This window comes from Lutra lutra, chromosome 8, assembly GCF_902655055.1.
Source record: "Lutra lutra chromosome 8, mLutLut1.2, whole genome shotgun sequence".
Classification (NCBI taxonomy): domain Eukaryota; kingdom Metazoa; phylum Chordata; class Mammalia; order Carnivora; family Mustelidae; genus Lutra; species Lutra lutra.
In genome coordinates, this window is record NC_062285.1 from 98,524 (window position 1) to 122,789 (window position 24,266).

General features: G+C 43.3%; 1 long non-coding RNA gene across 1 annotated transcript; it reads right to left on the reverse strand.

Annotated features, from left to right (window-relative positions):
* Positions 1–5,545: 5,545 nt before the first annotated feature.
* Positions 5,546–23,994, reverse strand: LOC125107834 (uncharacterized). Its single transcript, XR_007129667.1, has 3 exons — positions 23,983–23,994; positions 6,882–6,891; positions 5,546–5,654 (listed from the first exon to the last, which is right to left on the reverse strand). It is a non-coding gene; the product is annotated as an uncharacterized LOC125107834 (long non-coding RNA).
* Positions 23,995–24,266: the final 272 nt, after the last annotated feature.

The following is a 24,266-nucleotide window of genomic DNA, read 5'->3' on the forward strand; positions in this document are numbered from 1 at the left end:
CCCGGGACCGGCCTTCCCCGCCGCCTCCTCCGTGAAGCCGCGGTCGCTCCGCGCTCCCGGCGCCCGCGGGGACGTGGCGGGGACGTGGTTCGCTGTCCGGACGCCGCCCGCCGCCCCCAGACGCGCCCGCGGAGCCGCCCAGAGCCGGGGCCGCAGCGCGAGGCGACGAGCGGACACACTCACGCCTCAGCGTCCGCGACCCGCGGCGTGTCCGTGGCCCGGAGCGACCGGCGGGGGAACCTCGAGGCGGCCTCGTCCTCCGCGTCCGCAAGATCGAGACACTGGGAGCCCCGACCCGGGGGGGGACAGGCCGGTCCTATCACAGCCGCCGCCGCTGACCGCGGACACGGAGGGGACGCGCGGGGACGGAGACGCCCGGGGCTCGGGAAGCACCCGCCGTCCCCGCCGCCGTCTACACAGTCCGCCGTCGCTCCCGGACGCCCGGACTCCCGCCGGCCCCGCGCGGGTGTGGACGAGGGAAGGACGCGCGGGGCGGGGCGGGGGGAGTGCGAGCCCCGAGGGGGCGGCCGCGCCGGGACCATCTGCGGAGCCCCAGGAGCCGCGTCCGCGGCGCACGGACACAGCCGCGACCCGGGGCGCATCCGAGCCCGGACAGGGGGACCCCACAGCCCCGGGGAGGCCGCCGCGCCGCACACGAACCCGCGGTCTACACCGCGCGCCCTTCCGCCGGGGGCCCTGCGAGCCCCGCGCCCTCGGCTGTGCCCGCTCCGGCGGCTTCCGCTCACCTCTGCTCCCGCCGCGGGGCCTGAGGGGGCGAGACCTGTCAGCGTGGACGCGGCCCGCGGCCCCCACAGCAGTCCCGGGCGAGCGCGGGCACCATCTTCCTCCCGAGGCCTCAGGGTCGGTCCCGCGGATGCTGCCCCGGTGCTGAGGCGGCGGCGCCGCTCCGGAGCGCGGCGCGGGGAGGCGGGGGAGCGCGGCGCGGGGAGGCGGGGGAGCGCGGCGCGGGGAGGCGGGGGAGCGCGGCGCGGGGAGGCGGGGGAGCGCGGCGCGGGGAGGCGGGGGAGCGCGGCGCGGGGAGGCGGGGGAGCGCGGCGCGGGGAGGCGGGGGAGCGCGGCGCGGGGAGGCGGGGGAGCGCGCATGCCCGAGTCCTGCGGCGGAGCGGGACGAGGGCGCCCCTGCCGGCGGCGGGGAGCGCAGGGTGCGGCGCCCGGGCTCCGCGGGAGCGTCCCGGCTTCCAGGATCCATTAAGTTTTGGAAACTGAAACTGAAATGGGGGCGACCATCCCCTGCCTTCCCCAGAGACAGTTAAGAAGTAACTCATTGGTTGGGGCGCCTGGGTGGCTCAGTGGGTTAAGCCGCTGCCTTTGGCTCAGGTCATGATCCCAGGTCCTGGGTTCGAGCCCCGAATCGGGCTCTCTGCTCAGCAGGGAGCCTGCTTCCTCCTCTCTCTCTGCCTGCCTCTCTGCTTACTTGTGACTTCTCTCTGTCAAATAAATAAATAAAATCTTAAAAAAAAAAAAAGAAGTAACTCATTGGAAACCGTATGGAATGAAAGGAAATGCGGGCACGAAGTTTGCACCTTCACCAAAATTAACTCAAAACTGTAGACAAATTTAGAATGTAAAACCATCAAAACACCCAGAAGGTTAAGGCGGGAAAGAAAATCCACATGACCTTGGCTCCGGTGTAAGTTCTAACACGCAACACTAGGAACAAAGGAGAAAAGCTGACACCGGGTCCTTTGTAAAACCAAGACTTCCGCGCTGCGAAAGACCCGCAAGACGAGCCCCCGCAAACGGAGAGAACGTCTGCAAAACACGCGTCTGATGACGCCTTGGATCCAAACCATACCCAAAACTCTCAGAACTAAACGATAAGAAAACCACCTAGGTGAAAATGGTTAAGAATCTCAACAGACACCTGGACAAAGATGTACAGGTAGTAAATAGGAATAAAAAATCTGTTCAATATCCTCTATCATTAAGAAATTACAGATTTAAACAACACTGACACAGCACGGCACACCTGTTAGAAATGCTAACTCCAAAAAAACGAGGATAACAATTGCTGGAGGGTCAGGGATGACAGAGGTCTCCTTCAGGTTGGGGGAATGCACCTGGTGACGGAACAGAAGGCAAACTGAGGACAAACCAGAAGCTGACACCCCCCACCCCCCATTTCTGGGTGGGACACGTGTGACATTCTTCCAGTAATCTCCCAACTGTCTTAAAGTTAATGCCTTGCCAGAGGAGTAAACAACCTGAACTTGACAATGGCAGGCCCCACAGTATCATGTAGGTCCTCTTTAGCATATGAAACTTCTTTCGAAAGCTCCCGTTTCCTTACTTCCCCAACCCCACAGTATATAATCAACCACCCCTCACAACCCAGGGGTCAGCAGCCGCTTTCTGCCCACAGGCACAGTCCCCCTGCTTCAATAAGCCACCATTTTGCCAAACCACCATTTTGCACCAAGGACGTCTCAAGAATTCTTTCTTCGTTGTCAGCTCCAGACCTCACCCCGCTGAACCTCACCTGTATTCTAAAACCACATCACACACATGGCCACTATTACAGTTTGGCAGTTTTTTCCAAAGTCCCTAAATGAGTCCCAACTTAGGATCCAAAAACCAGACTTAAGAGTACTTAAAAAACTGTTTCCAAACAAAAGCTCACATAGAGTTTTGCATAGCAGCTCTATTCATGGTGGTTAAAAACTTAAGGAAATCAGGGATGCCTGGGTGGCTCAGTTGGTTGGACGACTGCCTTCAGCTCAGGTCATGATCCTGGAGTTCCAGGATCGAGTCCTGCATTGGGCTCCCGGCTCCGCGGGGAGTCTGCTTCTCTCTCTGACCTTCTCCTCACTCATGCTCTCTCTCGCTGTCTCTCTCTCAAATAAATAAATAAAATCTTAAAAAAAAAAAAACAAAACTTAAGGAAATCAGAATGTCCTTCAGTAGAAGGATCTGTAAGCAAACAAGGGTGCATCCATGTGAGGGAAGCAGTATATGTCACCCCAAAATATGCCTCTTTGGCACAAGGATTATTTGGGGGTACTTAATTTTAAGAAACAGCAGACAGAGGAGAATCTCCAAAAACTGAGTAGAAAATGTCCTTTAGTGAGTCAAGTGTATATTTGTAAAGGAAAGCTCCATTTGTAAGGTGTCCCCGGAACAGAAGAAGGACTAAATCTCAAGAACTCTTATCAAAGGAGAAGGCGCAGACTTAAATCTGCATAACAACCACGCCCTCTTTTACTGTGCTCCGCCCGATGACCTCCCTTAACTGGCCTTCCCACCACCTGAATTCTTTTTGACTTTAACCAAAATGGCATGTAGGGTGATGGCTGAGTTATTTGGGGGAAGTTATTCAGCTCTCCTGAGTATCTCCTGTGTATACAGAACATATACATAAAATAAAGCTTCTGTTTGTTTTTCTCCTGCTAATCTGATGTTGCAAGAAGGGGTCTCAGCCAAGAGCCTAAAAGAGTAGAGGGAACATTATTTTACAAAGTTCTTTCCTATCAGGATGGTAGCTAACAGTTTTAAAGACATCATATCTGTAATCTGTAATGAAGCAGTGACTTAAACCCATGGCAGGTGGTGGGATCTAGTTTGCCACTGTTGGAGTAGGAGGTTATAGATAAGCAAAGGGAGATGATCACTGTCCATGTGATAATGGACCAGGTTGGAGACATCAGCATAAACTCATCTTTAGCTTAATACAGATACAGAAAACTCCACATTGAAGTCTTTATAATTAGGCATGCCAACATAGTAGGAACACATGCATATGTTGCCTTGCGTCATACGCTGAGCACATGCAGTTCCTACAGTAAGACTTTAAATCGTTCTCTAACAAAAGGAACCAGGGCTCTTTGAAGAAATTGCTGACACTAGGACTCAGACAGTAAATATAGGAAGGAGGATAATCTTGAAGTAACAGAAAGTAAGGAGGTACCGAGAAAAAAAACCATAAAGATAGAAATATGTCAAAGGAAAACAGGAGCCAATGGAGAGCACTCTCAAACACCAGAGCAGGAATGAACCACATACTGAGGTAGCAGAGAAAACCAAAGGCCTAAAATGACTACCCTGGTATCCACAGTGGTAAAAATAAATGATTTAGTTAAAAGGAACCATAAGCCCAAAATGGAGTCCCTTGTGTTAAGAGACCCAAGCCAGCAAACCAAGACTTAACTAAATAATCTAACTCCAATTTCACACACACACACCCCGTGTAACATTTAACCGGTCAACCTGGAAAATATATCGAATGGCCCCTTCTGGTCCCCTGAGGGGGCTGACCTTGCCAAAAACAATGCTTTCTTGGCTAACAATTTCCTTTGTCCAATTCCCTGTCTCCCTTTAAAAACCTTTCCTTCCCTGAAGCTCAAGGGAGCTCCTTTCTATTTGCTAGATGGGATTCATGAATTGTTCAATAAAGCGATGTAATCTTTTAAATGACTCAGTTGCATTTTTATTAACAAATTACATAGGTTTTTGTTTGTTTGGTTGGTTGGTTGGTTGGTTTTTGTTTTGTTTGTTTGTTTTACAAATGGGGTTGAAAAGACCTGTCCTATGCAGAATTCCAAATAACAGATGTAGACACTCAGCTCTCCATCCGGGAGGGAGAGATAACTCCCTCTCCCACAGTGTGGGCTCAGCACTGTGTCTTCCTGCTCAAGAAGACACACCATACACTCATTAGGAAGAGTAACCTCATGGTGGGGAAGTCTGACCAACGAGGCCAGGTGACCAATGTTAAAACAAACAGTGACAAGTGCCCTCCAGGCCATGTTCCCTTGATATAAAGTGATGAGAGATCTAAAGTAATGATATAAAGTGATGACAGGTTATCAAAACCCATAACCCCAGTCTAATCATGAGGAAGACGCCATAAATCCAAATGCAGGACTTTCTACAGAACATGTGACCACTCCTTTACACTATCAAGGTCACTGAAACAAGACAAGTATAAGGGACTGTCCTAGCCAAGGAGAGCCTAAAGAGACATGATGACTGCATGTCATGCAGTGCCCTGCATGGGATCCTGGAGCAGGAAAAGATAGAGTAGAGGAAACTGAATAAAATATGGACTTTAGGGGCACCTGGGTGGCTCAGTGGGTTAGGCCGCTGCCTTCGGCTCAGGTCATGATCTCAGGGTCCTGGGATCGAGCCCCACATCGGGCTCTCTGCTCAGCAGGGGAGCCTGCTTCCTCCTCTCTCTCTGCCTGCCTCTCTGCCTACTTGTGATCTCTGTCTGTCAAATAAATAAATAAATAAATTTTTAAAAATATGGACTTTAACTAAAAATAACATACCAATATTTGTTCATTAATTGTGACTGTAAAGTTGCTCCCACCAGCGATGGTAAGAAAAGAGGCTACGAGGCAAATGGATCCGGGAGATGAACTTTATTGCAAGCACCCTCGGGCGAGGTTCCGCGACTCACAGAAGGTGGGGGGGGTATAGTGAGTCGGGGAAGTCGCCCTGGGAGGGAGTTGGTGGGGGTCTTTTATCAGGTTGAGGTAGGGCATAGCCTTGCGCCCATTGGGCACGTGGTGATCGGAGCATATGGGGCGAGGGTGGTCCTGATGAGCAGTTCTCAATTTGGAAGCTCCTGGGTGGAGAGTTTCAGTCTCCTGACGGTGACGTGGAGGCCGCAGTGAGGGTGGTGGGAAAGTCCGCTATCTTGGAGAGGGTTGGCGGGAAGATCCACAATTTTGGAGCCCCGGTTTCCCAGCCGGCCCATCAGTGACAATTCTGAAGAAAAATTTTAAAAGAGCAGAAATCAAAGGTCAAATAAGAGAAACCTATTGCATCAGACTGACAACCGAGAGGAAATGGGTGATTTTGTAGTAAAAATACGCATGAATAAAATGAACCCTTAAACAAGGAAAGAAACGGCAGACCAATTAGCCATCCGGGGACCTCTTCCCTTCCTCCTGCTTGTTCTCCTCTCGCTGTTCTGAGATTTTCCTCTCCAGGGACACAGAAGGAACAAGGACAGAGCTGTACTGGAGCTCCCCTGAGACCCGAACCCACCCACTGTTTTGTTTCCCCCACCCATGCTCCTCCCGGTGAAGACACCATGAACGGGGAGTCTCAGGGATTGTCAATCCTGATAGCTCAGCTCGCACATTCTGGATGGAAAGGGACAGGATGTATGAGGGAGCAGAAGGCTCGTGGAGGACAAAGCAGAAGCTGGCACCCTACACCGCCCACTCCCCACTGTGGGATATGTGTGACCTTCCTCAGGCAGTCCTGGCTGCCCTAAAGGAAAAACAAATACTTAACTTGTAGAAATCACAATCCTGCAAGACCTGAGTCTCCCTCAGTTTACAAGTGTCAGGTGATTTACAAGAAAGAAGCTTTCTTATCAATAGCCCAACTTTCAAAGACCCATAACTCAATTTCTTGAGTTATCCTATCACCCTCCCTCCATAAAACTGAGGGAAGCTGAGGCAGAAGGCAATGTAAAATTGAATTCCTTTTAAGCCTACAACCCATTGATAAGGACGAGTGATAGGTGGAATATAATTTTCCTCCAGGAAGCTCCCAACACCCTTGCAGTTAATGCCTTACTAGAAGGAAAAACAACCTTAACTTGACGAATAGCGAAGAGTCTCCAGGATCCTGTGTGTCTTCTTCAGTACATGAAAGTTTTTGAAAACTTCCCTTTTCGGGGCACCTGGGTGGCGCAGTGGGTTGAGGCCTCCCTCAGGTCATGGTCCCCAGGTTCTGGGATCGGGCTCTCTGCTCAGCCGGGAGCCTGCTTCCTCCTCTCTCTGCCTGACTGTCTGCCTACTTGTGATCTGTCTGTTAAATAAGTTTTTAAAAAAAATTTTTAAAAAGCAACTTCCCTTTTCCTTACCTCCCCAACCCCACGGTATATAATCACCACTCCTCACAACCCCACCACAGCTCTTTCTGCCCATGAGTCCTGTTGCCACATTTTAATAAAATCACCTTTTTGTGGGGCGCCTGGGTGGCTCTGTGGGTTAAGCCTCTGCGTTTGGCTCAGGTCATGATCTCAGCGTCCTGGGATCGAGTCCCACATCGGTGGTCTCTGCTTGGCAGGGAGCCTGCTTCCCCTCCCCCCCACCCCCGCCTGCCTCTCTGCCTACTTGTTATCTCTGTTTGTCAAATAAATAAATAAAATCTTTTTTAAAAAATCACCTTTTTGCACCAGCGATGTCTCGAGAATTCTTTCTTGACTGTTGGCTTCAAACCCTAACATCTTTCCTAGAGCAGACAGACGTACTGAAGTAAAATAAATAAATAAATATGTACATATTGTGTGTGTGTGTACACACACACACACACACACACACACACACACACACACACACACATTTAGCAGGGGGAAGGGCGGAGGGAAAGGGAGAGAGAGAATCTTAAGCAGGCTCCACACTGGTGTGGGGCTGGACCTCACAACCCTGAGATCATGACCTTTGCTGAAATCAAAAGTTGGGCTTAACCAACTCAGCTACCTAGGCACCCCATACTGGGTGTCCTTTTTAAAAGGAGAAAATGTTGGGATGCCTGGGTGGCTCAGTCAGTTAAACCTCACGTCACGATCGCAAGTCGGACTCCCTGATCAGTGGGGAGTCGGTTCATCCCTCTCCCTCTGCCCACCCGCCACCACCCATGCTCAGTCCCCCTCTCTCATGCTTGCCTTCTCTCTCTCTCGTGCTCACTCTCCCTCTCTCAGATAAATAAATAAAATCTTTTTTTTTAAGATAGCATAATGAAATAAAAGGAGAAAATCTTGGCATAGAGACAGAGGGAGAACACAATGTGAAGATGGACGCAGACATTCAAACGATGCTTCTGCAGGAAGGCATGACAAAGGTTGCCAGAAAACCACCAGAAGCTACAGGAAAGGCTTGGAACATGTTTTTCTTCTCATGCCCTTCAACACAGAACCCATGCTTCTGACACTTTGATCTCATACTTCTAGACTCTGAAACTACACAATATATTTTCATTGCCTAAGCCATACAATTTACAGAACTTTGTTATGGTAGACCTACCAAACTAATACAGGGACTAACACTAAGTCTGGAAAATTCTCAACTTTGAAGCCATTACCATAAAATGTTTGACTTCTTTTTCTCTTCTCTTTCTGGTATTCCCACTAGGCATATATTATACCTTTTGAAATTGTCCCAAGGCTCTTGGATATTCTCTTCTGTCTTTTTAATTCTTTAGTTTTTGTACCCCAGTTTTGAAATTTTCTATTAACCATTCTTCTAACTCACTGATTCTCTCCTTAGCTCAGTTCAGCCTGTTGGTTTGCCAGTCAAAAGACATTCTTCATTTCTGGTATAGTGATTGCTTCCTTCTGCTAGCTGAGTCTTAAAGGTGAACAGTAAGGTTATTGCTTTGAGATCTTTCTCATAATTTTAAGGTAGATGTTTACAACTATAAATTTTTATCTAGGTATTGCTTTCACTCCATCCCATAAATTGTGAGATGTTGCATTTTCATTATGATTTATCCCTATCACAAGGAAGATTCCAAAGTAGCAAGAGAGCACAAGCCACCATTTTCTGTTAGCTTTCAAGTCCTTATGCATGTTTTCCCTCAGACAGATGTTAACTCTACCATTCAGTGAGAAGTGCAATCGTCATTTAATTCCACTGAGTAAAGAACTTCCTGGAGGAGGGGAAAATATAAAGCTCTTTAAAAGAGTCATGTTTGTTAAGGGCATTCCAAAATAATTAAGTGCCTGCTTTACGGAATGGGCTGAATAAATGGGGATGAAAGTGGAAGTATTATACAAGTTTGACATACCGTGATATCCAGCCCAGTCCTCCACAAAGGACCGAACTTAAGCCGAGGGCTTGAATACTCAGCAGAGAAGCCCACACAGTCTGCTTGTTTTTCACAGTTAGGAATATCGCCATAGCACAATCAAAGTGTCCCTCCGAGAGCAGGGCTTTCCAGTAGATGTGTCTGTGTCACAGTCTTCCAGGAGGAGGTAGTAACGCCAGGCCTTAGCAGTAACTGACTGAACGCTAGCATGGGCAGGACTGTGGAGGGGCGTTCTTCCATAGAGGATAGAGTGCAGTCTTCTACAACACTGTCTGACTACATGAAATTAATAGGATTTTGAAGAATGACCGCCCAGTGAACGGTCACTATACATAAATATTTATCACATACATATGTATTAATTGAAGTACAAAGTAACCAATTCTCATCCCTGCTATGACTATGGGCACAGTACAATTTATAATCCCCCCTCTAAAGTCAACATTCAGTTGAAACTAATGGAATAAATGGAATAAAGGGCTACTGGAAAATAGTGCCGCTGCCCAGGGTCAAAGTTAGTCTTCCTTTATGACTGGGTATGTCTATCCATTAGCGTTGATAAAGATGACAATGAAAGTCTGGGGAGGGGGGCGAGAAGCTACATTGTTTTTTTACTTCACTTAAGCATAGGATTTTAATATTTTAATATTTCCAAATTTTCCCTATATGTCATCTCATTTATGACTTAGGTGCTTACAGATCAATCTTCCAAGAAAATTTTAATTCATCAAGGCAAATTAACAGTACTGATTTCCACTATGTTTCAGTATCACCTTCCGTAGTCACTTCTTAGCCCACTGTACTCTACTATCTTATTTTCTTCACCTCATTTACCACTCTCTCAAGCTACATTTCCTGTCCTTCTTCATAGTTATTTTCTGTTTTCTCTCACTAGAACCCAGGCTCCAGCAGTACAGACAACTTGTCTCTTCCATTCGCCACCCTCCTTAAATAACCTAGGACAGCGATGGTCACATAGACGGTCGTTTCCAAAATAAGCCACAAATATAAGGGTCATGGGTATGGCTTTTGGAGTGCCCTCTCCCTGTCATGAAGACAGTAAATCAACAAGGCAGAGAATTCACTAGAAAATCCAAGCATATTCATTGTCTACAATCTCCCCAGGCAATGTGTTCCAGAGTTTCTACTTAAGAATCAGCACGTTATGGAGTAAGCGCTGGACTGAGGTCAGAAAAGGTGATCCCCTCTTGGCTCTGGCACCTCCTTATATGGAAATTCGGAAAAATCAGTTACAGCTTCTGTACCTCAGTTCCCTGGGGGGCACCAATACCTATGTGAAAGGGCTGATAGATCATCGGGTGCAAAATAAGCATTTTTTTTAAGTGGTTTGTTCGGTTTTTTTTAACTTGGTCCTATCTACTCAGTAGGTTTATCAAGACCATTGACATAACAGATTATAACAGATTGAAGCTGTATAAAAACACAAAAATGCTTGTGATTTACAAGCTTAAATGGAAACAATTTTTCTTTTGATTTTTGAATTCTCACCACATAGTATCTGCTCAGGATACTGTGACAGACAACTCGGGCGCCCCACATCACTTATTTCTTGAAATGTTTAATGTGAAGATACACTTTATCTTGGACACAGGTTTATGAGAGAGCAGCAGCTTTCAAATAAAATTACATGAAGACATCAATAGTGACAAAGGCTCCCTTTTAGGTGACCTCAGAATGATGGCTTTGCATGTAATATGCAAGTAGGTGGTTCATATCCCTGCTGTCCATGTCAGATGCACGTAGTGCTGAACATATTGATGCATGACCTGCAGGTCTTTACAGAAAGTACATTAACAGCTACTTCCCTGGATTTTTCATCTTTGAAAGCAATTACAAAGATCACCACTGTTTTCTGGACTTATGGTCTTACTCTAAATAAGTTGGCTGTGTCTAGGTCCTCTAAATAAGTGTTTTTGCATTTAGACACCGTATTCTAAATATCCATCCCTTCACTCCTTTATTCACCAAGAAATACATTTTGCATTTACTGTTCGCCAGAAATATAGAGATGACTAAGATACAGTCTGTGCCCTTAAGGAGATTACAGACTCAACATAAAGACAGGCATATAAACAAATAACTTTAACACATTAGTTAAAGTCATGCAGTGGACTCCTATGTCTCCCACCCACACTGATTGCATCAGCTCAACAGTTTGTAATTTCATAGGTGTCTGTTGTTATTCACCCTTCACAGATGTCAAGTCAGTGGTGTTTTTTTTGCTTTTGTTTTGTTTTGTTTTGTTTTGTTTTGACAGAGAGATCACAAGTAGGCAGAGAGGCAGGCAGAGAGAGAGGAAGGGAAGCAGGCTCCCTGCTGTGCAGAGAGCCCGATGCGGGGCTCGATCCCAGGACCCTAGGATCATGACCTGAGCCAAAGGCAGCGGCTTAACCCTCAGTGGTGTTATATTACAATAAGAATCAGTTAATTCACAGATGGACCCTAATCTAACCTAAAAACAAAAAGAACCTTAAAAAATCTCTAACCTAAAAAATTGAGCTTTGAGCAATTATTATTAATTAATTTAAACATACCCAGGTTTTAAATGTTCTCTCCAATCTAAAGATGGAGATTGACAATATGGGAAAAAAACAGATGATGCAGTACATGCTGGTTACAAGGGACTCACTTAGAGCTAAAGACAGAAATAGGTTGAAATAGAAGTATGAGAAAAGATATTCCATGAAAATAGTAACCAAGAGAGAACATCCAACTTGATAAGGAAGAATTAAAACTGTCACAAGATGACATGATACTAAATACAGAAAACCCTAAAGACTTCTCCAAAAAATTATATTAGAACTAATAAATAAACTCAGTAAAAATTCCAAAACACAAAATTAATATACAGAAATCTGTTGCATTTCCCTACACTAATAATGACCTAGCAAAAAGAGAAATTAAGAAGCAATCTCATTTACAATCATATCAAAAAGAATAAAATGCATAAGAATAAGTTTCACAAATAGTCAAAGCAATCCTGAGAAAGACAAAGCTGGAAGTATGACTGTCCCAGATTTTAAATTATTCTAAGAAGCTATAGTAAACAAAAATATAGACAGAAGGATCAATGGAACAGGATAGAGAGTGCAGAAATAAACCCAAACTCTATGATCAGTTATTCTACAACAAAACAGGTAAGAATATGCAGTGGGGAAAGATAGTCTATTCAATAAATGTAATCGGAAAAAGAATGAAATGTGACCACTTTTTAAACACCACATAATAAAATACTCAAAATGAGTTAAAGATCTGTATGTTAGGCCTGAAACCATAAAAATCCTAAAATACAAACTTAGGAAGTAAACTCTTAGATATTGGTCTTAGCAATTTCTTTTGCATCTGTATCCTCAGGCCAAGGGCAACAGAAGCAAAAATTAAACAACTGGGAGTATGTCAAACTATAAAGTCTTTGCCCAGCAAATGAAACCAACAACAAAATGAAAAGGCAATCTAATGAATGGGAGAAGATATTTGCAAATGGTGTATCTGATAAGGGAGTAGTATCCAAAATACACAAAGAACTCATACAACCAGACACACACATTTACAAAAATTTGATTACAATGGGCAAAGGACCTAAACAAATATTTTTCCAGAGAAGACATACAAATGGCCAATAGGCATATGAAAAGATGTCTGATATTACTAATCATCAACCAAGATGCTCTTAAAGGTGAACAGGTAGGGGCACCTGGGTGGCTCAGTTGTTAAGTGTCTGCCTTCAGCTCGAGCTCTGATTCCAGAGTCCTGGGATAGAGCCCCGCATGGCCTCCCTGCTCAGTGGAAAGCCTGCTTCTCCCTCTTCCACTGCCCCTGCTTGTGTTCCCTCTCTCACTGTCTCTCACTGTGTCAAATAAGCAAATAAATAAAATCTTTAAAAAAAAAGAAGGTGGATAGATAAATAAACTGTGGTCCATACGGACAATGGGGATGATTCAGGACTAAAAATAAATGAGCTGTCAAGCCGTGAAAAGACAAGGACGAGCTTTAAATTCATGTCACTGAGTGAAAGAAGTCAATCTGAAAGGCCACATTTTATATGATTTCAAGAGCACAACCTTCTGGAAGATGCAAGACTATACAGACAACAAAAAAGGTCAGGGATTGCCCAGGACTGTTTGGGAAGGAGGGTAAATACGTGGGACCCAGAGGATTTTAAGAATCGTGAAAATCCTGTGTGATACTATAATGATAGAGACGTGTCATTATACATTTGTCCAAACACGAGGAACGTACAGCGCCAAGAGTGACCCCTAAGGGAACAAGGACTCGCTACAAGGTGCCCGTGCAGATCATCAGGTGTGACAAATGTCTGATCCTGATGACGGCCATGGATTACGCAGAGGCTGGAGGGACGGGGCGTATGGGAAATTCCTCTCCATTTTGCTGTGTTCCTAACACTCATCATAAAAATGACTTTAAAGAAAGAGAAAAGGGGTGCCTGGCTGGCTTGGTCAGTGGAAACATGGGACCCTTGATCAGGGTCAAGAGTTCAAGCCCCACACTGGGTGTAGAGATGATTTAAAAATAAAATAGAGAAACAGTCCTGGGAAGCTGCTAAATGTGAAAGAAAAATTAGATAGCACAGCTTAATGATACTAAAGTTTATAGGAATGTATAGAATGTATCTAGATATGATACTATTTTAAATTTGTTCTGACTTCTATTACCTAGTTTAAAGTGATCACCACTGAACCCCCGACGTCACTAACTCCTTGTAGAAAATGCTAACAAGTGACCGAGGTCTGCTTCTGTGGCACACCCTTGATTCCTCCACAATGACTCTGGGAACTTGAGAGAACAAGAAAGGAAGCACTGATAGAAATAGAGACAGCCAGGCCCCCTCCCACGGTGCGTGAGGCTCAGGCTCTACTTCCCTGCTCCACTCAGACACAGAGATGAGAACACAGAGGAATGGAGTTGATGATTTAACCATTGCCTACACATTTTAAAAGATCGGTTTCAACCTTCACTGAACTTGAAAGCCATACTATTTTTAGTACATTTCTGGTGTCAGTCAAGCTGGTTTAGCCAGTTTTTCACTATTGGTAATCCAGGAAGGCCCAAACAGAAAAGGCCCTTTACTGACACGTGTGTTCATACACGTCCTAGTGCTTATGGTCAAATGTGGATGACGACCGCAGGGACAGAACAAGGGAACACAGGTACTGTGAAAACCAGCAGGAGAAGTGCTGTTCAAGAAAATAGGGCAAGATATTAAATACAATAGCAGATAAAGGCAGTGTCTTTAGGAAATACAAGAAAAAAACCCAGCAGAATAGGGCAAAAATACACAAAATGTAACGAGACTGACCATGTGTAAGTAATTAATTGTTAAAGTTGGGTAATAAAACATAGCAACGAATCATTCCATTCCCTTGACTTTTGTTTATGTTTTAAATTTTACATAATGAAAAAAAGAGAGGGAGAAAATCAGAAAAAAAGTGCCCCAATTTGTGTTTTTTTTTAAACCTTCTTTAAACAATGAAATAAAAATTTATAAAAGTGGTTAGAATGCATATAAAGACAAGATGCATTTGTGGTAAGCTTCCTCAGGAAAAATAATGCAACACAGAAGACTGGATTAATGCCCGTGGAGGAAAGGCCACCGGTTAACCAAGAACAGGTTGTGAGTTTAACAAAATGGATCAGCTCAGCCATGTTTGCATGTCATTTTAAGCTTTTCACCAGAGAGATGAGAAATCTCACTTGGGAAAGTTAGCATGTTGGTGCACACACACGCACACACTGTCCATTCCCCGAAATGAGAGAGAAGATTCACACGAGATTGTAACACATGAGCAAGTAGTTGGAGATAAATGGTTTGAGAAAGTTGGTTTGAGTGCTGAGTCCGTTATTTCTTAAGTCACTGAGTGCTAGGAAACAGTAAATGTTTCTAAAAAACAAATATGGTACCAATTCAAAGACAAAAAGGAGGTTTTTGTGAGAATGATACACTGAATCCAATCTTTTGCAAATAGAATCAAATTGAAAACAACAGTGAAGTTTTGAAGAGCCAGCCAGGCTTAATATTTAGTTATTTTTGTCAGTAAAATCACAGTATGGTGGAGGGGAGAGGAAACCTATTATACAGTATCCACTATTTGGTTTAACATAAAATGTGTACTGTGCCTCAGGAAATTTTGTTTGGAAATTGAATCTGCATTAGGGACTAGCTCCTCAGTGAAAGACCCTAACCTGAATAATAAGTGTGAGTTGTTACAGAAATTATGAAGGGGCGCCGGGGTGGCTCAGTTGGTGAAGCGTCTGCCTTCAGCTCAGGTCATGATCTCAGGGTGCTGGGGAGCCCCACATCGGGTTCCCTGCTCAGTGGGGAGCCTGCTTCTCCTTCTCCCCATGCCCTTCTCCCAGCTTGTCTTTCTCTCTCTCTCTCTTTCAAGTGAGTAAATAAAAATCTCTAAAAAAAAAAAAAAAAATTTTATGATGAAGTTTTAGGCCTTGGGAAAACAATAAAAATCACAAGCATGCATATTTTGTTTTCATGCGTCCCCTTCCGAATGCCAAAAGCTAAAATCACAAATTCCCCAGCATAGGTCCACCTGGTCCGAGTTACTATGGTCCCAGTTTCCGACCACCTCATCTCCCCTTAGCCCCCCCAGACCCTGTCTTTACCCTAACATCCAGTTCCTATCTGAATTTTTTCCTCCTGAATCAACCCTGTCAACTCCTTAAATCTAGTTTTGCATAGAACAAAAGGTTTATTTAAACCATGTGTCTGACGAATTTTTTAAAGACCCCTAATTTAGAAGGAAGAAAAGCCCACTTGAGAAGCAACTAGTAATTTGTGATTTTCACAGAAAGGCCTAAGGAGAACTTAGGAGTGTGCCTGAGTTGTTTTTTTTTTTTTTTTTTCCAGCTTTACTGAGGTACAACTGAGACATAAAATTGTGGGGTATTTAAAGTGTACAGCATGCTGGTGTGAGAGGGCTGCACCCTGTGGAAGGTCCAGGGAGCTGACACAGCCCAGCACCCCACATACTCACTTTGGTTCTTGTTTTGGTGAGAACATTTAGGTTCTTCCTCTCAGCGAATTCCAGCCATACAATACAGTGTTTGCTGACTTACAATCACTGTGTTACATCCGCAGACCTTGCTTATCTCACAACTGACTTTGTACCTTTTTACCAATCTCTCCCTCTTTCAAAAACCCGCCCCACAGCCCCAAGCAACCATGGTTTTACCTTCTCTGTCTGTGAGATCGACTTTTTATTAATCCCCATATAAGTGCTAACATACTGCATTTGTCCTTGTCTGATTTAGTTCACTTAGTATAATGCCCTCTGGGTTCATCTATGTTGCTACAAACGGTAGGGTTTCCTTCTTTTTTATTTTATTTATTTATTTTTTAAGGATTTTATTTATTTATTTGATCGAGAGAGAGCACATGAGCAGGGGTGCGCAGAGGGAGAGGGAAAAGCAGGCTCCCTGCTGAGGAGGGAGCCCAACATGGGCTTCTTCTGTTTCATAACGCTGAATAATATTTCATTACACACACACACTATTTTTTCTCTCTTTTTTATTACGTTCGGTTAGCCACTGTAGAGTACACCATTAGTCTGTGATGTAGTGTTCCATGATTCATTAGTTGTGTATGACCCCCAGTGCTCATCACAACACATGCCCTCTTCAATGCCTGTCACCCTGGCACCCCATCGCCCCGCCCCTCTGTAACCTCAGTTTGTTTCCCGGGGTCCAGTCTCTCCTGTTCATCTCCCTCTCCTATTTCTCCCCTGCAGTTTTCCCTCCCTTTCCCTGTGGTCCTCTGCTCTATCCTTCTGTTCCACCTATGAGTGACACCATGTGATAATTGTCTTTCTCTGCCTATGTTCTCCTCTAGGATTCTGATGGATTCCTGTCTCACACGGAGGTCTTTCATCCATTTAGAGTTCATTTTTGCGTGTGGTGTCAGATAATGGTCCACACACACTATGTCCTTCATCCATTCACCCATTGAGACTTAAGTTGTTTCTATTCTTTGGTTATTATGAATAATGCTGCAAGGAACATGGGAGTAGATATTTTTTTTTGAGATAATGGTTTCATTTCCTTTCGATACATTTTCAGAAGTAGGATTGCTGGATTATATGGTAGCTCTATGTTTAACTTTCTGAGGACCCTCTGCCCTGTTCTCCAGAGTGACTGTATCAGCCTGCATTCCCACCCCCAGTGCACGGGGACTGCCCTTTCTCCACGTCCTCACCAACACCTGTGGTTGCTTGTCTTTTTTTGTTTGTTTCTTGTCTTTTAAATAAAAGCCATCCTAAAGGTGTGAGGTGATATCTCATTGTGGTTTTGATTTGCATTTCTTGGATGATGAATGATGGCAAAAAGACACATGAAAAGATGTTCAACATCATTCATCATCCAAGAAATGCAAAATGTTGATATTATAACAACTCTAAATTGAAAGGTATGAAGCAAAAAAAATATATATATATAGAATAAATAGATTATATCCATGGGAGGGAAAGAGAAATATCCATGGTAGGGAAAAACCTTCTGTAATAAAAGACATACGTCTGACTTTTAGCAACATTCTCTTGGGAATTTCAGAAACTGGAATGTTTCTTATCAACTTTCACTAGTTTTCTGCAGAAGATTCAACTTTGTTTTCCTAGAACCTTGATGATAATATCCCAGACATGCATAATCAACAAATGATGCTATGCCCCATTTTCTCAAATTGCATTTACTATTTACCAAAAAAGAAAAAAAATTATAAATTTACAAAATATTTCCTAAAAACAAGTCTTGGTGTTTGACAAGGCAATTTTTAGTTTCCCAAAAAATTTATTTTTGTGGAATATCTTATTCTCTCACAGGGTCAGAGGACGAGCTTTTTAGTTTGACATAAACCTGCTTGTTTATTTTGGCTCTTGTTCCCTTTGCTTTTGGCATCAAATCCAGAAAATACTTGCCAGGATCATTGTGGAGGAGTTTAACCCTATGTTTCTTCAAGGAGTTGGATAGTTTCAGGTCTTAGGATCAAGTCTTTAACCCATTTTGAGTTGACCTTTGTGTGTGGTGTAAGACAGTGGTCCAGTTTCACTCCTTTGCAAGTTGTAATTCAGGTTTCCCAATGCCATTTATTGAAGAGATTGTCCTATTGAGGTAATCATATGATTGTAGTTCCTCATTTTGTTAATATACCACTTTGATTTGTGAATGTTCAACCATCCTTGCATCTGTGGAATAAATCCCACTTGATCACTGTGAATGATTGTTTAATGCACTGTTGAATATGGTTTGCTAATATTCTGTTGAGGATTCTTCCCCTGATACTCATCAGTGATAATAGCCTGTCATTTTCTTATAGTGTCTTTCTCTGGCTTGGTTATCATGGTAATGTTAACCTTGTAAAATAAGTTTGGAAAACTTCTCACCTCTTCTATTTTTTCGGTAAAGTTTGAGGATTGCCATTAATTCTTCTCTACATGTTTAGGAGAACTCAACAGTAAAACTATACGGTCCTGGACTTTTCTCTGTTAGGAGGTTCTTGATTACTAGTCATTGGTCTGTTCAGATTTTCTATTTCTTCATAATTTTGATAGGTTCTATTTTTATACAATTTCTTTGTTCTAGGTGGTCCAATTTTTTGGTGTGTAATTGTTCATAGTAGTGTCTTATAATCCTTTGTATTGATGTGGTTTCAGTCATAATGTCTCCTTTTTCATTTCTAATTTTATTTATTTGAATCCTCTTTTCTGGGTAAGTCTAGCTAAAGGTTTATCTATCTTGTTTATCTTTTTCAAAAACTCCCTTTTGTTATCATTGATTTTTTTTTAGTGTCTATTTCATTGATTTATTCTCTGATTTTTTTTCCTATTAACTTTGGGCTTAGTTCTTCTTTTTCTAGTTCCTTGAGATGTAAAGTTAGGTTGTTTGAGATTTTTTTTTCTTTTTCTTTAAAAATTTTTATTTTTAAGTAATCTCCATACCCAATGTCAGGTTTGAACTGATAACCCTGAGATCAAGAGTCACATGCTCCACTGACTGAGCCATCCAGGCTCCACAATGTATTTTTTTTTTCTTAATGCAGGTGTTTATGACTATAAACTTCATTCTTAGAACTGCTTTTCCTGCATTCCCTAATCTTTGTGTTTATTAAAAGCAATTTTATTGGGGCTCCTGGGTGGCTCAGTAAGTTAAGCATCTGCCTTCAGTTCAGGTCATGATCTCGGGGTCCTGGGATCAAGCCCAGGCCTTGAGCTCCCTGCCTCAGCAGCTTCTCTCTCTTTCTCTCTCCCTCTGTCCCTCCCCACCACTCATTCTCTCTCTCTCAAATAAATAAATAAAAATTTTTTTAAAACCCAGAAGTAGATAATGTTAAATGAGATCATAAGGGAAGGGCCCTGATCTGATAGTATTAGTGTCTTTAGACAAGTGACTGGAGAGCTTGCTCCCTCTCTCTCTCTCTCTCACTCTGTCATCCTAGCTCCCTCCCTCCCTGCCTCTCACTTCCTCTCCCTCCCTCCCTCTCCCCACTCCCTCTCTTCCTGCCATATGAAGACACAGTAAGGAAGCACCCATTTGCAAGCCAGGAAGAGAGTTCTTACCAAGAACTAATAAACTGTCACTCTGATATGGACTTTCCTGACTCCAGAAGTGTGAGGAAATAAATTTCTGTCACTTTGTTAATAAATTCTAGTCTATGGTATTTTGTTATGGCAGCCCAAATGACCTAAAACAATGAGCAAATTAAAAGTGCTTGGAAAACAGGACAGCTATATGCAAAACAGGGAAACTGGACCACTTTCTTATACCACACACAAACATAAAGTCAAAATTGATTAAAGACCTAAACGTGGGACATGAAACCATAAAACTCCTAAAAAAAAACAGGCAATAATCTCTTGGATGTCAGCCTTAGAAACATATTTATGGCTACGTCTCTTAAGGTAAGGGAAACAAAAGCAAAAATTAACTATTGGGACTGCATCAAAATGAACAGCTTTTGCACAGCAAAGGAAACCATCCAGAAAGCTAAAAGACAACCCACTGAATGGGAGAAGATATTTGGAAATGACATATCTGATAAAGATAAATATATAAAGAACCTGTACAACTCAACACCAAAAAAAAAAAAAAAAAAGAATTTAAAAGTAGACAGAGACATGAACAGACATTTCTCCAAAAAAGAAATCCAGATGGCCAACAGACACAAGAAAAGATGCCCAAACATCAGGAAAACATGAATCACAACCAAAATGAGATTTCACCCCACACCAGTCTGAAGGGCTAAAATCAACAGCACAAGAAATGACAACTGTTGACAAGGATGTGGAGAAAGGGGAAACTCATGCACTGTTGGTGGGAATGCAAACTGGTGCAGCCACTCTGGAGAACAGTGTGGAGGTGGTTAAAAATTTAAAGTTGCACTGTTGTATAATCCAGTAATTCCACTATTGGGATTACTTACCTGAAGAATATGGAAATACTAATTTGAAAAGATATATGCATCCCAATGAAGACGGCAGAGGAGTGGCAGACGGAGATGACATCGGGTTGCAGGAGTCAGCTAGAGTTATCAAACCATTCCCAACACCTACAAACCCAACAGGAGATCAAAGAGAAGAATGGCAGCAATTCTAGAAACAGAAAATCAACCACTTTCTGGAAGGTAGAACGTGTGAAGAAGCAAATCCAAGACAACAGGAAGATAGACTGTGGGGAGAGGGGCTGACTCCCAGCGAGCGGTGGAGCAACGAAGCAGAAAATCTGAACTTCTAAAAGTCTGCTCCCCTGAGGGACATGGCTCCAGAGGCTAACTGGGGGAGGGGGCATCCCCTCATGGGGACACTGTGGTCTCAGGTCCCCTGGGGCCAGAGAAAGACCAGGGGTGTCTGAGTATCGCAGAGCTGCCAGGTATCGCTGCAGGGAAGCCGACCACAGAGAAGGAGTTCTCAGCACAGGGTTACCTTAAACTGTGATCCGTAGCATAGTCAGACCACTGCTTTTCGAGCAGGGACCCCACAAGTGGCAGATCCAGGGAGACCCACATTCCTTGACTGAAGAGCACAGTTGCAGGAATCTGCTGGGTTTGGAGACTCCAAATGGGGCTGTACGCCAGAGACAGAAACACTCGGTCTCAGGCCAGGTGAGCTCGGACCGTGGCTGGAGACCAGAGAGACAGAAGGGACTGACTGCTTTTCTCCGAGGGAGCACTGAGGAGTGTGGCCCCGAGCTCTTGGCTCCTCGGACCATGTTGATTCCCATCCTCCAGAGCTCTACAGAAAGTGTTCAGGGAACAAAAGCTCTGAGCAGATTGCTTAGCCTGGCTCCTGGCAAGGGCGGTGCAACTCCGCCTCAGGGAAAGGCATTTAGAATCACAGCAACAGGCCCCTCCCCCAGGAGATCAGCAAGAACATCCAGCTGACCAAACTCACTGATCAAGGAAAACAGTGGAAATCCAGAGGAGGGGAAAGCAAAGCATGGAATTCATGGCTTTCTCCCCATGATTCTTTAGTCTTGCAAAGTTGATTAAATTTTTAAAATTTTTTTTCTTATTCTAATTTTTTTAACTTTTCCTCTTTCCTCTTATAACATTTTTAACTAGTTTATCTTAACAATACCTTTCTTAAAAAATCTTTTTAAACTTTCATTCTTATACTCATATTTTATCCTTCATTGTATCTAACTTTATTTTTTGTAAACATTAGGGTTTTTTCTTCTAAAAAATTTTGGGATACAATTTCTTCTAATAGATCAAAATATACCCTAAATCTAGCACAGGGCTTTGTTCTAGTCTCCAGCCTGAGCACATTCTCTCCACTTTCTTTTTCATTCTTTTTCCAACCAACTTAACTTATCGACTCTTTTTTAAGAATTTTTTAGAATTTTCATCTTTACAGTCATGTTCCATCCCTTCATCGTGTTTACCCTTATTTTTGTATATATATAAGTTTTTCTTTCTTTAAAATTTTGGGAAGTAGTTTCTTCTAAGTGACCAAAATACACCCAAAATCAAGTGGGTGGCTCTGTTCTACTCCCCAGTCTAAGATAGATAGATAGATAGATAGATAGATTTTTTTTTTAATTTTTAAATTTTAAAAAATTTCTTTTTATCCCCTATCTTCTCTCCCTGATTTGGGGTCTCTTCTGATTTAGTTAGCATACATTTTTCTGGGGCCTTTGCCACCCTTTTAGTATTTTATTCTCTTATTCATATATTCTTACCTGGATAAAATGCCAGGGTGGAAAAACCAACCACAGAAAAAAGAACAAGAGGCAGTACCAACGGCTAGAGACCTAATCAATACAGATGGCTAATATGCAAGATCTAGAGTTCAGAATGACGATTCTCAAGGTGCTAGCTGGGCTCAAAAAAGGCATGGAAGATATTAGAGAAACACTTTCTGGAGAGATAAAATTCCTTTCTGGAGTAAGAAAAGAACAAAAACCTAACCAAGTTGAAATTTTAAAAAGCTATTAATGAGCTGCAATTAAAAGTGGAGGCTCTCACTGCTAGCATAAAGGAGGCAGAAGAGAGAATTAGTGATATAGAAGACCAAATGATGGAGAACAAAGAAGCTGAGCAAAGGGAGAATTCGAGAGATAAGTGACACCATACGATGAAACAGTATTAGAATAATTGGGATTCCAGAAGAAGAAGAAAGAGAGAGGGGGCAGAAGGTATGTTGGAGTGAATTGTAGTAGAGAATTTCCCTAATATGGCAAAGGGAACAAGCATCAAAATCCAGAAGGCACAGAGAACCCCCCAAAATCAATAAGAATAGGTTCACACCCCACCATTTAATAGTAAAACTCTCAAGTCTCAACAACAAAGAGAAAACCCTGAAAGCAGCCTGGGACAAGAAGTCTGTAACATACAATGGTAAAAATATTAGATTGGCAGCAGACTTATCCCCAGAGACCTGGCAGGCCAGAAAGAGCTGGCATGATATATTCAGAGCACTAAATGAGAAAAACATGCAGCCAAGAATACTATATCCAGCTAGGCTATCATTGAAAATAGAAGGAGAGATTAAAAGCTTCCAGGACAAACAAAAGCTGAAAGAATTTGCAAACACCAAATCAGCTCTACAGGAAATATTGAAAGGGGTCCTCTAAGCAAATAGAGAGCCTAAAAGTAGTAGATCAGAAAGGAACAGAGACAATATACAGTAACAGTCACCTTCCACGAGATACAATGGCACTAAATTCATGTCTCTCAATACTTACCCTGAATGTAAATGGCCTAAAAGCCTGAATCAAGAGCCACAGGGTATCAGAATGGATAAAAAACCAAAACCCATCAATATGCTGTCTACAAGAAACTCATTTTAGACCCAAAGACACCTCCATATTTAGAGTGAGGAGGTGGAAAACAATTTACAATGCTAATGTACCGCTTCCAGTCAGCAAACGGGAGAAGAACTAGGCACAAACAAGTCAGCTGCAACAGACTGGGAGCAGGGGACAACAGTCGAAAAGACTGCTGCCCCGAGCAACTCCACAGTCTCACTTTTATTAGATAGAAACAAAAGCCAACAGAAAGACGGATAAAGGTCAAACGTTAGTCACATGTCTTGCAGACAAGCAAAGAGGAGGATAAAGTTTATAGTTAACCAAGCACATTCAGAGGACTCATCTAACTAACAAGGGACGCTTCTGGGAAGAGAAAGGAGTGATAACGGAGAAGGGAAGCAGGTGGTATTTTGTTCCACCCTGAGCTGACCGGGCGTTCCCGGCTGCCTGGCTTCTGTGAAGGGGCAGCCTTCCACCCTGAGCCAGCTGGGCATCCCCAGCTGCCCAGCTTCACGATTGTTTTATTGTCCTTCTCCCCAAAGACCTGTTCCCAGTATATGCTTTTCTTAAGGCATATCTAAATGTGCTTGGCAACTAGTAAAATCCTCCAGAGGCTGTAGTTTAAGTAACAAATTGTTCTGAGGGGCAGTAGCACTAATGGACAAGAAAAAAAAGCTGTGGTGGCAATCCTTATATCAGATCAATTAGATTTTAAGCCAAAGACTATAATAAGAGATGAGAAAGGACACTATATCATACCCAAGGGGTCTGTCCAACAAGAAGAAATAAACAATTTTAAATATCTATGCCTCTAACATGGGAGCAGCCAACTATATAAACCAATTAATAACAAAATCAAAGAAACACATCGACAATAATACAATAATAGTAGGGGACTTTAACACTCCCCTCACTGAAATGGACAGATGATCCAAGCAAAAGATCAACAAGGAAATAGACTTTAAATGACACACTGGACCAGATGGACATCACAGATATATTCAGAACATTCCATCCCAAAGCAACAGAATACACATTCTTCTCTAGTGCACATGGAACATTCTCCGGAATAGATCACATCCTGGGTCACAAATCAGGTCTCAACTGATACCAAAAGATTGGGATCATTCCCTGCATATTTTCAAACCACAATGCTCTGAGGCTAGAACTCAATCACAAGAGGAAAC